A 14986-nucleotide genomic window follows, 5' to 3' on the forward strand; every position below is an offset into this window, starting at 1 on the left:
GAGGGAGCGGGCGGGAGAGAGAGAGAAGCGGGGCAGCCAGGGCTACAGTAGGGCGCTGCCACACGGCCCCTCCCGTCACGCCGCGCCGCGCCGCCTGCCCTCTGCTCCGGTCAGCGGGGAGGGAAGGACGAGGACTGCCCTGCCGGGCTTGCTGCAGGGCACTCCCGTCCTCCGCGCCGCCGCCCCCTACAGGGCGGCCGGAGTGGAACAAACAAAAAAAAAAAGCGCGGCCGTGCCGCCCTAGGATAGGGCAGAATGCCACCTCGTTCAATCTGCCGCCCCAAGCACCAGCTTGCTCGGCTGGTGCCTGGAGGCGGCCCTGCTAAGCATCTAAGTCACTTTTGAAAATGTCACCCTAAATAATTTGTAGCATTTCCCAATCTGAACAATTCACTACACTAGCATTCTCTTACATGGCTACAATTTAGGATACATTTTGTAAAGGCTGAATTACTGGATACTATAAGGGATTCAAAAGATGGATATTTATGTTACTAGAGAGAGTGTGCATGTGCACACACATCTATATACATCCCCCCCCCTCCACACACACCTTTATCTGGATGGTACACACATATAAAGTTGTTATTGACAGGTTTTAAATAAATAAAAAATAAATTAATGGAGATATCCCATCTCCTAGAACTGGAAGAGACCTTGAAAGGTCATCAAGTCCAGCCCCCTGCCTTCACTAGCAGGACCAAGTACTGATTTTGCCCCAGATCCCTAAGTGGTCCCCTCAAGGACTGAACTCACAACCCTGGGTTTAGCAGGCCAATGCTCAAACCACTGAGCTATCCCTCCCCCCATGCCTACCATGATCTCAAACTCCTGCAATCATGTCATTCTTATCCCCTTGTTCTTAGGCCTGTACAGCCTCCCTATTTGCACCACACCCCAACCCCTTTTTTGGCAATTTCCTTCAATAACTGAGGGTGGAACATGCAGTCTGTGTCCTGAAAGATATTGTTAATTGGTCTTCCAAAAATGCCTCCCACTTCTCCCAAGAAATTAACTCAGGGCCCAAACCTGTGAGATTCTGAGCACCTTCAACTACACTTGAGAGAGCTCAGCGCCTCATGGCAATGGACAGTAAAATGAAACAGGTCTACAATGGTCCAAAGCTTTTTGAACTAGGTCTCAAAACATCCAGTAGTGGAGCCTACTGTCATTCTATGCTCAGTCTATGCAGCATGAATGTTACAATTTTAGGAGTAATAACAAGAGACACTGACTTGAGGTAATTCTTTTATAAGATGATTTTTTTAAAGATAGCTCACAAAGATGTTAGTATCTTTAAAAAACATACTATTACAATTAGGAATACTTAAGTTTGAAACCATACTGCTGAGCTGAATCCAGAGGTGAAAGTGGGCCGGTATGGTATACCAGTAAGAAGTGGCCACCGGTACGGGCCCATACGCAGCTGATGTTAAAGCTTTACGGGCCACCAAGAGGGGGGGCAAAAGGGGCAGCTGCCCCAGGGCCCAGCGATTTATAAGGGTCTGGGGTCCCGGCCTCTGCCGCCGTGGCAGGAGCCCTGGGCCCTTTAAATTGCGGCTGGAGCCCCAGGCGATGTGGGCTGGGCAGCGCTGAATGGCTGGCTGGGGGAGGCTGACCTCCAGCCCCACCCCTTCTGCCCTGCCCCTTTCAGGGGCCCAGAGCGTGGCCCCCACACTGGTAAGACTTTTAAGTTACTTTCACCCCTGGCTGAATCAAAATAATTGAAGAGACATCTGGATAGTGAAAAGCTATATTTAGGCCTGGTCTACACTAGGCTTTTATGTCGACTTTAGCGCCGTTATATCGAATTAACCCTGCACCCGTCCACACCAGGAAGCCATTTAGTTCGACATAAAGCTCTCTTTAAATCGATTTCTGTAATCCTCCCCAACGAGAGGATTAGCGCTAAATTCGACATGGCCATATCGAATTAGGCTAGGTGTGGATGGAAATCGACGGTAATAGCTCCGGGAGCTATCCCACAGTGCACCACTCTGTTGACGCTCTGGACAGCAGTCCGAGCTCGGATGCTCTGACCAGCCACACCCCCGGGAAAATTTGAATTCATTTTCATTTTCCTGTCTGGGCAGTTTGAATCTCAGTTCCTCTTTGGACATCGAGGGGAGCTCAGCAGCAGTGGCAACTATGCAGAGCTCTCCAGCAGAGATGGCCGTGCAATCTAATAGAAAGAGGGCCCCAGCATGGACTGATCGGGAAGTCTTGGATCTCATCGCAGTGTGGGGCGATGAGTCCGTGCTTTCAGAGCTGCGCTCCAAAAGAAGGAATGCTAAGATCTACGAGAAGATCTCCAAAGCCATGGCAGAGAGAGGCTACAGCCGGGATGCAACGCAGTGCCGCGTGAAAATCAAGGAGCTGAGACAAGGCTACCAAAAAACCAAAGAGGCTAACGGACGCTCCGGATCCCAGCCCCACACATCCCGTTTCTACGAGGCACTGCATTCCATCCTGGGAGCGGCCGCCACCACTACCCCACCCCTGACCGTGGACTCCGAGGATGGGATCATGTCCGCGGCCGGTTCCTCGTCGGACATGACAGCGGACGGGGAAGATGAAGAAGGAGATGAGGAGGACGAGGCAGTCGACAGCGCTGGCACCGCTGATTTCCCCGACAGCCAGGAGCTCTTCATCACCCTTACCGAGATCCCGTACCAACCGTCCCCATCCCTTACCCCGGACACAGAATCAGGGGAAGGATCAAGCAGTAAGTGCTGTAAACATGTAAACATTTATTTAAAACAGAACGGTAATATTTATACTATTAACAATGTACATTTATAAAAGTTCTGTAAACTAGTAAAAAAATAATCAGGTACAAAACAGGAATATTTACAAAGGTAACAAATGGGTTTTCATGATTTCTCTGTCTTAGGCTCTTCTCAATTTAGTCCCAAGTGTTTTAAAAAATTTTCACAATGTCCGTTACTACATGATTCCCAGGCCCAAGACGCTCCACTCCAAAGTCCCAGTGCACCTACGCGAAAATCCGGTCAATGTGGCCGGGGATCGACGAGAAATCCTCGTAGGAGAACTCCTCGTAGGTCTCGTGGAGGTAGAGCTCAAGCCTGTTGATCAGGTTCCGGGGTAGGGCGATCTTAGTGGGCCCTCCGTGGTAGCAGACATGCCCCCTCCACGCCACAATCAAGTACTCCGGGATCATGGCCCGACATAGCATGGCGGCATACGGCCCCGGTTTCTGCATGCTTTCCCGCAGCATGCGTTCTCTCTGGGTGTCCGGGATCCTCAGGAGGGTGATGTCGCTCATGACGCCCTGCTTTGAATTAGGGAGGGGAATGTTAGTATTGGGACTGCTTTACAGCCACGCGGTGGAGGGAGAGGGGCAGCATACAGGGATCTTTCCCTGGGACAGCCGCGAGGGGGTGGGACAGGGGCAGAGTTGATGCTGTCCTGATTGCTGGCAGCAGAGACTGGCATTGCTTTCAATGTGAAAGGAGGCCAGTGCTACTGCTGGAGTTTTAAGCAGCCACAAGTCTGCGGCTTACCATTATTGCCCGCTCCAGAAGTTCAGGTCTCCAGCCACGCTTCTCAGATCACTCCAAGACCTCCGCAAGTCCACAGGCACTGAAGGCGACGGCCGAAAATTCGACCTTGTCCTGAGTGCGCATGTGAGAGGTGCAGTGCATGGTCTTGTTCACAGAGAAAGACTAGGTTCTTTGTATACAATTTCATTTATCTGTCTCAGGAATTCACTCCCTTTTCACAATTCACACAGACACATCTGCGACTGTCTCCCAACCCAGCCTGTCAGCACACTCCCAGAGGCTAGCGCAGATTAGGCGGAGGAAGAAGAAGACGCGTGAAGACATGTTCTCAGAACTAATGGGATGCTCCCGAGCCCAGGCAGCCCAGCAGACACAGTGGAGGGAGAACTTGTCACAAATGCACCGAGCAGTCATGGAACGGGAGGAGAGGTGGCGTCAGGAGGACCAACAGGCTACTGAAAAGCTGCTTGGACTAATGAGGGAGCAAACGGACACGCTCCGGCGCCTTGTGGATGTTCTGCAAGACCGGAGGCAGGAGGACAGAGCCCCGCTGCAGTCTATCTGTAACCGCCCTCACCCGCCACCAAGTCCCACACCACCCTCACCCAAACTCCAAAGAAGGAGGGGCGGCAAGGGCCGTTAAAACTTTCAGTCAACCCCTGCAGACTGCTCTAGCACTAGAAGGCTGACATTCCCCAAAATTTCATAAGTCCTTTCCTACCCACCTCACACAAGCCCCCGTCCAAGTTTCACCCCCCACGTTTCATGTCTGGTTCGCAATAAAATGTTTGTTTCTCTCCATTACTGTTTCAGTCAGGTTCTTTTGAGGGAGAGTCTGTCTGGAGGGGGGGAAGGGGCTTGGTAATTGGGCAGGACAGTGACCTTTAGCAGGGTACAGAGGCGGTGTCAGGTCCAGCATCAGGACACATACACAGTGCAGTCACTGGTTACCCTGGTCAGTCTGGGAGGTGTTTTTCATGTTCTCCATTGAAATAACCAGTCCACCAGTGCGGAGCCTGGCATTGCGGGAGTTTAGAAGCATCATTTGCATCAGAACACTGAACCCGCCCCCCGCCACAGTCTGCGTCCCCGGTTTAAAATATTCCCGCGAAAACAGCAACACAGACAACGGTGTTCATTAACAAAATCGAAATGATTTTATTTTTTGGGAAGGGGAAGGGGGTGAAGGGGGTATGTAACTGGAGAGGATAGTCAAAATGAACTGGGTAAAGAAACGGGGGCAGGTTCAGCTTTTCTGTCCACAAACTGAAAAGTCACTGGTTGCCCTGCTCACTCAGGAACCTAGCTTTCAAAGCCTCCCGGATGCACAGGGCGTCCCGCTGGGATCTTCTAATGGCCCGGCTGTCTGGCTGGACGTAATCAGCAGCCAGGCTATTTGCCTCTAGCTCCCACCCCGCCATAAAGGTCTCCCCCTTGCTCTCACACAGATTGTGGAGCACACAGCAAGCTGCAATAACGATGGGGATATTGGTTTCACTGAGATCACAGCGAGTCAGTAAGCTTCTCCATCTCCCTTTGAGACGGCCAAAAGCACACTCCACTACCATTCTGCACTTGCTCAGCCGGTAGTTGAACAGTTCTTTTTCTGTGTCCAGGGCGCCAGTATAGGGCTTCATGAGCCAGGGCATTAGCGGGTAGGCTGGGTCCCCGAGGATGACTGTAGGCATCTCCACATCCCCAAGAGTTATTTTGTGGTCTGGGAAGTAAATACCTTCCTGCAGCCGTCTAAACAGACCAGAGTTCCTGAACACGCGAGCGTCATGAACCTTGCCCGGCCATCCGACGTAGATGTTTGTAAACCGTCCCCGATGGTCCACCAGTGCTTGCAGCACCATTGAAAAGTAGCCCTTTCTATTGATGTACTGGCTGGCCTGGTGGTCCGGTCCCAGGATAGGGATGTGAGTCCCATCGATAGCCCCACCGCAGTTTGGGAATCCCATCGCGGCAAAGCCATCTATGATGACCTGCGCGTTTCCCAGGGTCACTACCTTTGGGAGCAGTACCTTCACGATTGCCTTGGCTACTTGCATGACAACAACCCCCACGGTAGATTTGCCCACACCAAAGTGGTTCGCGACTGACCGGTAGCTGTCCGGCGTTGCAAGCTTCCAGAGGGCTATGGCCACTCGCTTCTGGACAGTGAGGGCTGCTCGCATGCGGGTGTCCTTGCGCTTCAGGGCAGGGGACAGCAACTCACAAAGTTCGAGGAAAGTCCCCTTCCGCATGCGAAAGTTTCGCAGCCACTGGGATTCATCCCAGACCTGAAGCACTATACGGTCCCACCAGTCCGTGCTTGTTTCCCGGGCCCAGAATCGCCGTTCAACAAAATCCACATGCCCCATTGCCACCGTGATGTCCTGGGCGCTGGGGCTCGTGGTTTCTGACAGCTCTGTGCCACTCTCCGACTTCAGGCTCTCACGGCGGTGCCGTAGCCTCCTCGCCCGATTTCTCTGCATCTGCCTCAGGGAAAGGTGTATGATAAGCTGCGAGGTGTTGAGAACGGCCACAAGTGCAGCGATGGTCGCAGCGTGATCCATGATCGCAGTGCTGTGGCGTCCGCGCTGTCACTGACCAGAAAAGTGCGCGAACTGATTTCCCGCCGGCGCTTTCATGGAGGGAGGGAGGGCGTTAGTGACAGACGGATGACGACAAATTTTTTTTACCCAGAAGGCATTGGCGGCTCGACCCAGAATTCCGATGGGCAGCGGGGACTGCGGGAACTGTGGGATAGCTGCCCACAGTGCACCGCTTCCAATATCGACGCTCGCCCCGTTAGTGTGGACTCACAAAGTCGAATTACTGTCCTTACTGTGTCCTTAGTGTGGACACACACGTTCGACTTTGCAATATCGATTCCACATATTCGATTTAAGTAAAATCGAATTACCCTCGTAGTGTAGACATACCCTTAGAAAACTGAAATGTTGATAGCTCTCCTGAATATTACAGTATATAAAACTCCTTCTAAATAATAAACTTCTACATTTCCCTTGACTAGTTTCCTAAAACCCTAAAATGTTCTAATTGAAAACATGACTCGGATGTCAAATGTTCTGGTTATATATAGGTTTTCCAGCTATCTATAATTTCTTTCCATGTTACTTAAATATAAAACCACTCCTTAGCCCTGACCGTATCCTTGGTATTTTTTTAAAATATAAGAACCTCAATTTTGCCTTTCAAGATGTTGTGCCTCTTAGCAGTGCTAAAATATAGAAGAACTAATTGCACCATATAAATACACCATCTTTCCAAGTACTAGTTTCCCACAAATTAACACCATGGACATTTTCTAGGGCTTTTAACGGATTTATATTGTAGTGTTTTAGATATGTTAGCCTTAAGAAGTCCAAAAATATCTCAAAGTGCAGAACTGAGGGATAAAGGAGCTTTTAGTGCTTATACTCTGCTCTTTATCTGAAAAGATGGACTTAGGCCTGTCATTCCCAAAATGCACATGAGTAAGGCCGGAGGGGTGTGTGTGTGTGTGTGTGTGTGTGTGTGTGTGTGTGTGTGTGCGTGTGCGTGTGCGTGCGCGCAGGGCCGGCTCTAGCTTTTTTGCCGCCCCAGGCAAAAAAGCCTCCGGCCGCCTCCCCCCTCCCCTGTGGCCGGGGGGAGGGCAGCCAGAGTGCCAGGGGGAGGGCGGCAAGCCCGGCCGTGGCCCTGCTCTCCCCGGCAGCCGGAGCGCCGCGCCGCCCCCCTCCAGGTGCCGCCCCAAGCACAAGCTTGGTGGGCTGGTGCCTGGAGCCGGCCCTGTGTGTGTGTGAGAGATACTCCTAACAGAACATGTTCTGTGTCATAAAATACAGTTCCCTGTTACTAGACTGTTTCAATGAGTGAGCTGCTGCGGTATAGTATTAAATATCTTGAGAGTCACAGTAACTTCTTGCATTAAAATGGTTTCTTTCAAATTATCTACAACGAAGAGTTGAGCTATACCATAATCCTTCCTGAGTTAAGAGTGTGACTCACTTTCTGTTTTAAGTGCAATTTTGAACTACACCCAACTTTGCCAAAACCAAATTGACTGACCAAATTTCTCAGGTGTATAACTGCCTAAGGAGAGTGGATTGTTGTTTGTTGAGGGAAGATGAATTTTGATATTTACTGGACAATGAATTTGTGACTTCTTCTTTTGGGGGGGAGACAATGAGGGACAGGGCCAACATAGCTTGAAATGGCCTGGTCTAGAAATCGCAGATGTGATTTGTTCATTTATTCTCAATGAGAATCCATGCCCTGGAGTTTGTTTTTTTTTGGGTAGGCTGGGTGATTAATTCTCAAATTATTCATTATAGGATTTTGTGCACATCTGGGAACTCTGAATTATCTACAGACTCTGCCAGGCATATGCTTAACTTGAAGTGCTCTGATAAACCTGCAGGATCAGCCTGACAATGATTCCTTAAAGTCTAAAGCCAAACCTGTCAGGTTGCAGGACGTGAAGTTCAGCTTGAAGCAAGCTTTGAGGAAAAAATGGTTACTTATCTTCTCATAACTGTTGTTTCCTGAGCTGTGTTGCATATATCCATTACACTGTAGTTGTGTGCACCTCTTGTGCACTGGTGCCAGAGAGTTTTCCCTAGCAATACTGGTAAGGGGGGGTCCTCCACACACCACCAAGCTCCTTGTGTCTCAAAGTGAGGGAAATAAAAGGTGGAGTCGCCCTGCCCTTCTTTCAGTTTCTTCACACTGGGAACCAATGATAGCCTCTGCGGTGTTAGGGAAGGAGAATGGGTGCGTAATGGACATATGCAACACATTTTGAAGAACAGCAGTAGCAAGAAGGTAAGTAACTATTTTTTTCTTTGAGTGCTAGCGTGTATCTATTACACTGCAGGTGACTCCTAAGCCATTACCCCAGGCGGTGGGTCTCAGAGTCTCATCAGAAGAGGGACTGTAGGACTACCCTGCCAATACTGGCATCTTCCATTGATGCGGCAGACAATGTGTAATGTCTGGTGAATGCATGAATCGAAGGCCATGTTGCTGCTCTACAAATGTTCATAATTGGGATGTTTGCCACAAATGCTTCTAAGGTCGAATGTGCTCTGGCTGAGTGTGCCATAAACTTGCCAAAAGGCATTAATGGTATTCCTTTGGCAGCATAACACACTGTAATGCAGCTGGTGATCCATTTTGAGAGTCCCCAAGTTGTGATTGGATGACCTCTCATGTTCTGCGTAAGAAACAAAGAGCTGGAAAGAAACCCTAAAAGGCTTTGTCCTATCTAGGTATCAAGCTAATGCTCGATGAACATGTGAAGTCTTCACTCGTCCTTATACATATGTGGCTTCAAGAAGAAAACTGGGAGGCAGATGGACTGATTCAGGTAGAAATCAGAGACCATCTTCAAGAGAAATTTAGGATATGGTCTAAGCTGAACCTTGTCCTTGTACAAAATTCTATCTAGCGGATGAATGACCAATGCATTCAGTTCTTTCAATCTCATGGCAGAGGTGATGACCACTAAAAAGGCTATCTTGGCTGACAGGTGTAGAAAGGCACATGATGCTAAGGGCTTGAAAGGAGGATCCATAAGCACAAACACCACCAAATTCAAATCCCAGGAAGATGGTGAGTCTCTGACAGGTGGGAATAATCAATCTAAACCTTTCAAGGACCTGGCCATGATTGGGTGAGTGAAAATATTTCTCCCCTCTATGCAAGGGTGCCGCCAGATGCACTGTAACCGCCAAGATGGCCGCCAGATGCACTGTAACAGAATGCCCCTCTGTCATGTACATTGGCCAAACTGGACAGTCTCTACGTAAAAGAATAAATGGACACAAATCAGACGTCAAGAATTATAACATTCAAAAACCAGTTGGAGAACACTTCAATCTCCCTGGCCACTCGATTACAGACCTAAAAGTCGCAATATTACAACAAAAAAACTTCAAAAACAGACTCCAATGAGAGACCGCTGAATTGGAATTAATTTGCAAATTGGCCACCATTAAATTAGGCTTGAACAAAGACTGGGAGTGGATGGGCCATTACACAAAGTAAAACTATTTCCCCATGCTTATTCCCCCCCCCCCCGGCCCAGTTCCTCATATCTCCTTGTCAATTGCTGGAAATGGGCCATTTTCATTACCACTACAAACAGTTCTTTTTCTCTCCTGCTGATAAAAGCTCACCTTAACTGATCACTCTCCTTATAGCGTGTATAGTAACACCCATTGTTTCATGTTCTCTGTGTATATCTATCTTCCTACTGTATTTTCCACTACATGCATCCAATGAAGTAGGCTGTAGCCCACGAAAGCTTATGCTCAAATAAATTTGTTAGTCTCTAAGGTGCCACAAGTACTCCTGTTCTTCTTGTAACAGAACTGAAGACTTGACCTGACTCTAAGTTGCAAAACGATAGTCCAGAATTCTTTGAATATTAGACTGGATGGGGAAGACACTGTGAGAGCCCATCCAGATGGAAAAATGTCTCCACTAAGGTAAGCAGTCTTTGTTGAAGATTTTCTGCTATTAAGGAGAACATTCTGGACTGCCACCAAGCAGTGTGCCTCTTTTGCATTCAACCACTAATGAATCACGCCATAAGGTGCAGCATTTGTGGATTTAGGTGCAGCACCCGGCCCTGGTTCTGTATTTGGAGGTCTCTGGTTATTGGTAACAGCGTTCTTCAGCGGACAGTTTATGGACATCTGAATACTACATTTGTCTCAGTCAGGTGGGAGCTATAAGGATCATTCTGCCATGATCTTGCTTGAGCTTGATAATAACCCTGGGAATCAGGGGAACAGGTGGGTATGCATGGAGGAGGTCCTTGTTTCATGGAAACAGGAAAGTGTTTGATAAAGATCAGGGGCTGTGATACTCTGGTACAGGACCGGGAACACTTCCTGTTCTGGCAAGTTGCAGACACATCTATTTATCGATAATCTCCTATGCAGAATACCCAAAGTAGGATATCCCTGTTGAGGGACCAGTCATAGGCGGCGCGTGACTCTTACATTTGAGGAAGCTGGCTACGAGCGTGGGAAGCTCCCTATAAGTGGGAAGAGCCACTGGTGCCTGGCCCGGGGCCTTGCCCCTGCTCGGCTTCCTCAAGCAGAGGCCAAGCCCACGTTCCACTCTGGGGCCCCACTCCACCTCTTCCCCTGAGGCCTCCCTGCCTGCTGCTTACTCCTCTTGGCCCCTCCCTCTTCCCCTCCACTGTGCTTAGTACCCATTTGTGCAGGGTGATGGATTGCCCCGCACGTGGGAAATGGGATAGCATGTTCCAGAAAGGTGGGGAATGGGCAGTGAGAGCCAAGTTGGGTAGCGAGTTGTCCTTTACATAAGAGGAAATCTGCTGCTTTGAGGCCTGGAGATACCTTGAGACCAACAAGGCACTTGTCTTCTCCTCTGTGGCCTTTGCCTCCTCTTAGAATGGTAAGCCTTATGGAAGAGTTAGTATTGTTCTCGAGGCTGGTACTGAAGATAATATTTTGTCCTCTTCATCACTGGGGTGTAGAGGCTCAAAGACTTCAGAACCTCCTTAAAGCTGGGGAAGATTCATCCATTTTGGCTGAAAACAAGGCACATCCCTCAAAAGGGGGGACACCCCTAAGGGTACTGCTACGGAAAACTCTCTGGCACTAGTGCACAAGATGCTCACACACTTACCGTGTAATGGACATATGCATGCACTCGAAGACAAAACTCTGCTACAATTCCAGCATGCAGAAGAACAAGTTTAACTATTTAGCACAGTTAACCTATCTAATGTATATTCTTGAGAATAAGTAGATTTAAATAGCAGGGATGCTGCTACTTTCTCTTGACAAATGTATTAAAAACACTAATGAAATTCCCAGACAAAAGTTCGTTAAGTCAGAATTAAGGTTATATTTAAAAATAATTTATTTAAGAAAAGCCTGATTAGAAAATTGCAGTTATAAAAACAAAGAAAAGATTCAAAATCATGGAATTCTGAATCAATGCCAGCACTCTACCTAGCCATCAACAACCCATTTACACCCAGACACTATACAAACATAATACTGGACCACAAACTCACAGCTCAAATACTGTAAATACATAATTGCAAACTGCCTCCCACCCATTACATATGGGCCACCAACCCTAAGACAAATCCTCCCTTCTCCCAACTTCATCTGCTCATACATCCACACACTGACATAGCATCGCTTTTAACTCTTTATAGCCTTCCTTCAGCCCTTTCTTCCTCAACCTACACAATTATTTCCATGTCCCTTTTTCCATTAAATTACAAAACCACATACATTTACAATGCAACAAACCAGTGTGCATAGCCCAGTGACACAAGAAAAGTCAGTTTGCACCCTGGTGCTCATGAGCTTGCCTACAACAACAAACCAAGTAGGCAAAGCTTAGAACTTATGAGCAGTCCTGCAACAAAAAACAGTCTGCCATGACAAACAGTAACAAGTAACCCCTATAACCACAAATCGGTATGTGTAACGCAACATTCATGATCAATCATACAATAACAAAACAGTGTGCCTGTGCACTCACACCAGAAAAAAGGAAATTGATCCAGAAAGTGACAACTTTGAAACTTCCTATGGATTATTTAAGAGTAACACCAAGAAATTAACTGTTTTCTCTTTTTTTTTTTGTTGGTTTTTGGTTGGGTTTTTTCTGTTTGTTTTTTCTGAAGGAAACATTTATAACAAACAACATTTCTAAAAGAAAAGGAGCAGTGGAAGAAATCATTGGAAAAACAATCCTTTCAAATAAAGTTGTAAGGCTGACAAAATGACTAAAAAATGTGCTCTAAAATAAAATCAGCAAGCTAGCAGATGTCTGTGTGTCCGAGTGCATTTTTGTGTCTGCACATTTGAAATAAATTCCACAATGTAATTTATACAGATCAGACAATGTAAACAAATGTTAGACTGATACTAAATGTTGAGTCCACACGGCTGTGGGACCGTAACAAGGAAACATCTGTAAATGCTGAGGATTGGGTGGGATTATCAATTTCAGCAAATTCAAAGGGTATTCTCAACAAGAAAAGGCGATCCAAGGCAGGCGTTTTGTTCTTGATCCCTTCATCCCGATTTGGCTGAATCACTTCTGTTTCATGCTTGCAACAATTTCTTTTATTTTTTCATTTGTTCTCATTTCCTACTGTCTTCAATCATTTTACTTAGATTTTTCAAATAACTATTCCAACTGTATAGTGTAATATTAAAGATTGTATCATTTACAGTGGTTTAAAGAAAATGTATTGTGCTGAAAACATTGGTTTATGTTCAGGATTCTTTTAGTATTTAAACTAGGATTCCATTTCACATTTAAAAATAACCACTCTACTAGGTACAATACAGGCAAGTCTCATCTTACGCGGCGGTTCCGTTCCGCGGTTAGCGCGTAAAGCGAAAACCGCGTATAGTGAAACACTCATTGAGTTCAATGGCGGGCAGAATCGCCCGCACTACAGATGCAGTTTTTATATTGTTGTTTTTCTTTTTTTTCTCCGTTTTTGCCGACTGCGCAAAGCTGAATTCACGCATGTTAAATGCGCCTAAGATGCGACTTGCCTGTAAATTGATTTCCAGTGAATTTATGTCTCAAGTATAAAGGTAGTTGAAAACTGGCACATTAAAGCATGCACTACTTTAATGCTACTCACACAATTAAAAAAAAAACGTGGTCCCTGTCTAAAAGGCCTTATCCAAAGACCACTGACGACAATGGAAAGACTCCTATTGATTTCAGTGGGCTTTGAATCAGGTCTTAGGCTAACATATTCTGGAGCACCGTAAGTGTACAATGTCTGTACATGGTGTTGTGTTCATACACAGCAGCCCTGCCAGGAATTTTACAATTAGTGATGCAGATTGGTTGCAACACTTGAGCACGGTCTTTAGCTGAGGACTGACTGACCTGATATGGGAAACAATGACTTTCTCCCGAGCGTGGATGGGGAGTCAAAAGCACTGTAGTCTCAGCAATTCAATTGGTCCTCTTAACTCCATTCTACAGTGTAGCACACAGCATTTGGGAACTTACAATAGTTCTCTATTCCCAGCAGCAGTGCTTGGTAATCGGGGATAGGTGCTTTAAGAGTCCCAGAATACAGTGTTACAAACATGCTTGTAAGGTTCACAGCATGTGGGTGTGCCAGAGTAGTTGTCAGAAACACTGTTGCTGTATGCAAGTGGTAAAGCACTGCATTTAACAAGCAAAACCACCATCCATTTTGTACAATTTGCAATGGCCCCCTCTCTCAGTATAGAGACACACTTAGGAGTAAATTGGGCAAATTCTGTTAGGGCTCAAACCTGCATTTCTAACACTTAAAAAATCCAATTTATCTAAGTTTTGCCTGAGTTAGGACTGTATTTCTGCCAGTGAGAGACTGAGGCTAGGTCTACACTACAGCGGGGGTCCGACCTAAGATACGCAACTTCAGCTACGTGAATACCGTAGTTGAAGTTGCGTATTTTAGGTCGACTTACCTGGCTGTGAGGACGGGGGAAAGTCGACCGCTGCCGCGCTGCCGTCGACTCCGCTGCCGCCTCTTGCCGCGGTGGATTTCCGGAGTCGACGGCAGAGCGATCAGGGATCGATTTTATCGCGTCTTCACTAGACGCGATAAGTCGATCCCAGAAAACTGATTGCCTGCCGCCGGACCCTCCGGTAAGTGTAGACAAGCCCTAAGAGTGCTATCTAGAACCAGGAACAGCATGGAATAAGGATGAGTGAACTACCCACACACAGTACTGGCAAACTGCTTTGATCAGGAGTAGTAGACACATCCTAGTGATCACATCCTAGCTAAACTTGGACCTCTTGTGACCAGAGACTGTTGATTGTGCCAAATTATTTGGTATTTTAATTATGTGGACAAATAGGAAATGGGGTGAGAACAATCAATTGCTTTTTCTTTTCTTTCCTTTTTCTCACCTAAATCAAGATTTGTCGTGAGGTCTCCAGAGATGAAAGACCAGTCACTAACTTCCTATGCACTGAGCTCTCTCATCTACACCTTATGAAAAAACATATCTGGAGCTGAAAATCCAAAATCATTGGCAATTAAGTGCTGCGTGGTACTTATTTTAATGTCACATCTGAAAGAAACCCCCACGCCCTTTAGATTTCATATTAGCTTCGGCAGAATAGAAAGTCATATAGTTAATAACAACTTATCCTTAATCTCCCAAATTCTTAAAATGCTAAATTTATATACAAGAGAAAGTAAATGATTTCACTAGCACACCCTGCAGATTTAACCCTGAAAAAGCCAAACTAGCTATTTTTTCACATCCGTCAGCCTGACTGAGCACCAGCAGAAATGGACACCTCTATCAAGTTACACAGACCTGAAAAATCAACATGTTACATGGGCAATGCTTCTATCTGCCTGAGTTTTGGATTAATGTTTATACTGATTCACACGCACGAGGCAAATTATATGTAGGGAATATGTGCTGGGGATTGTATCC

At 46.8% G+C, this 14986-nt stretch overlaps 1 protein-coding gene across 2 annotated transcripts in view; it reads right to left on the reverse strand.

Moving 5' to 3' along the window:
- B3GNTL1 (UDP-GlcNAc:betaGal beta-1,3-N-acetylglucosaminyltransferase like 1) overlaps positions 1-14986 on the reverse strand; it is a 303787-nt gene that overhangs the window by 33931 nt on the left and 254870 nt on the right. The gene's annotated exons all lie outside the window — the stretch shown is intronic.

This window comes from Terrapene carolina, unplaced genomic scaffold (genome assembly GCF_002925995.2).
Source record: "Terrapene carolina triunguis isolate 2854851 unplaced genomic scaffold, T_m_triunguis-2.0 Scaffold192, whole genome shotgun sequence".
NCBI lineage: Eukaryota > Metazoa > Chordata > Testudines > Emydidae > Terrapene > Terrapene triunguis.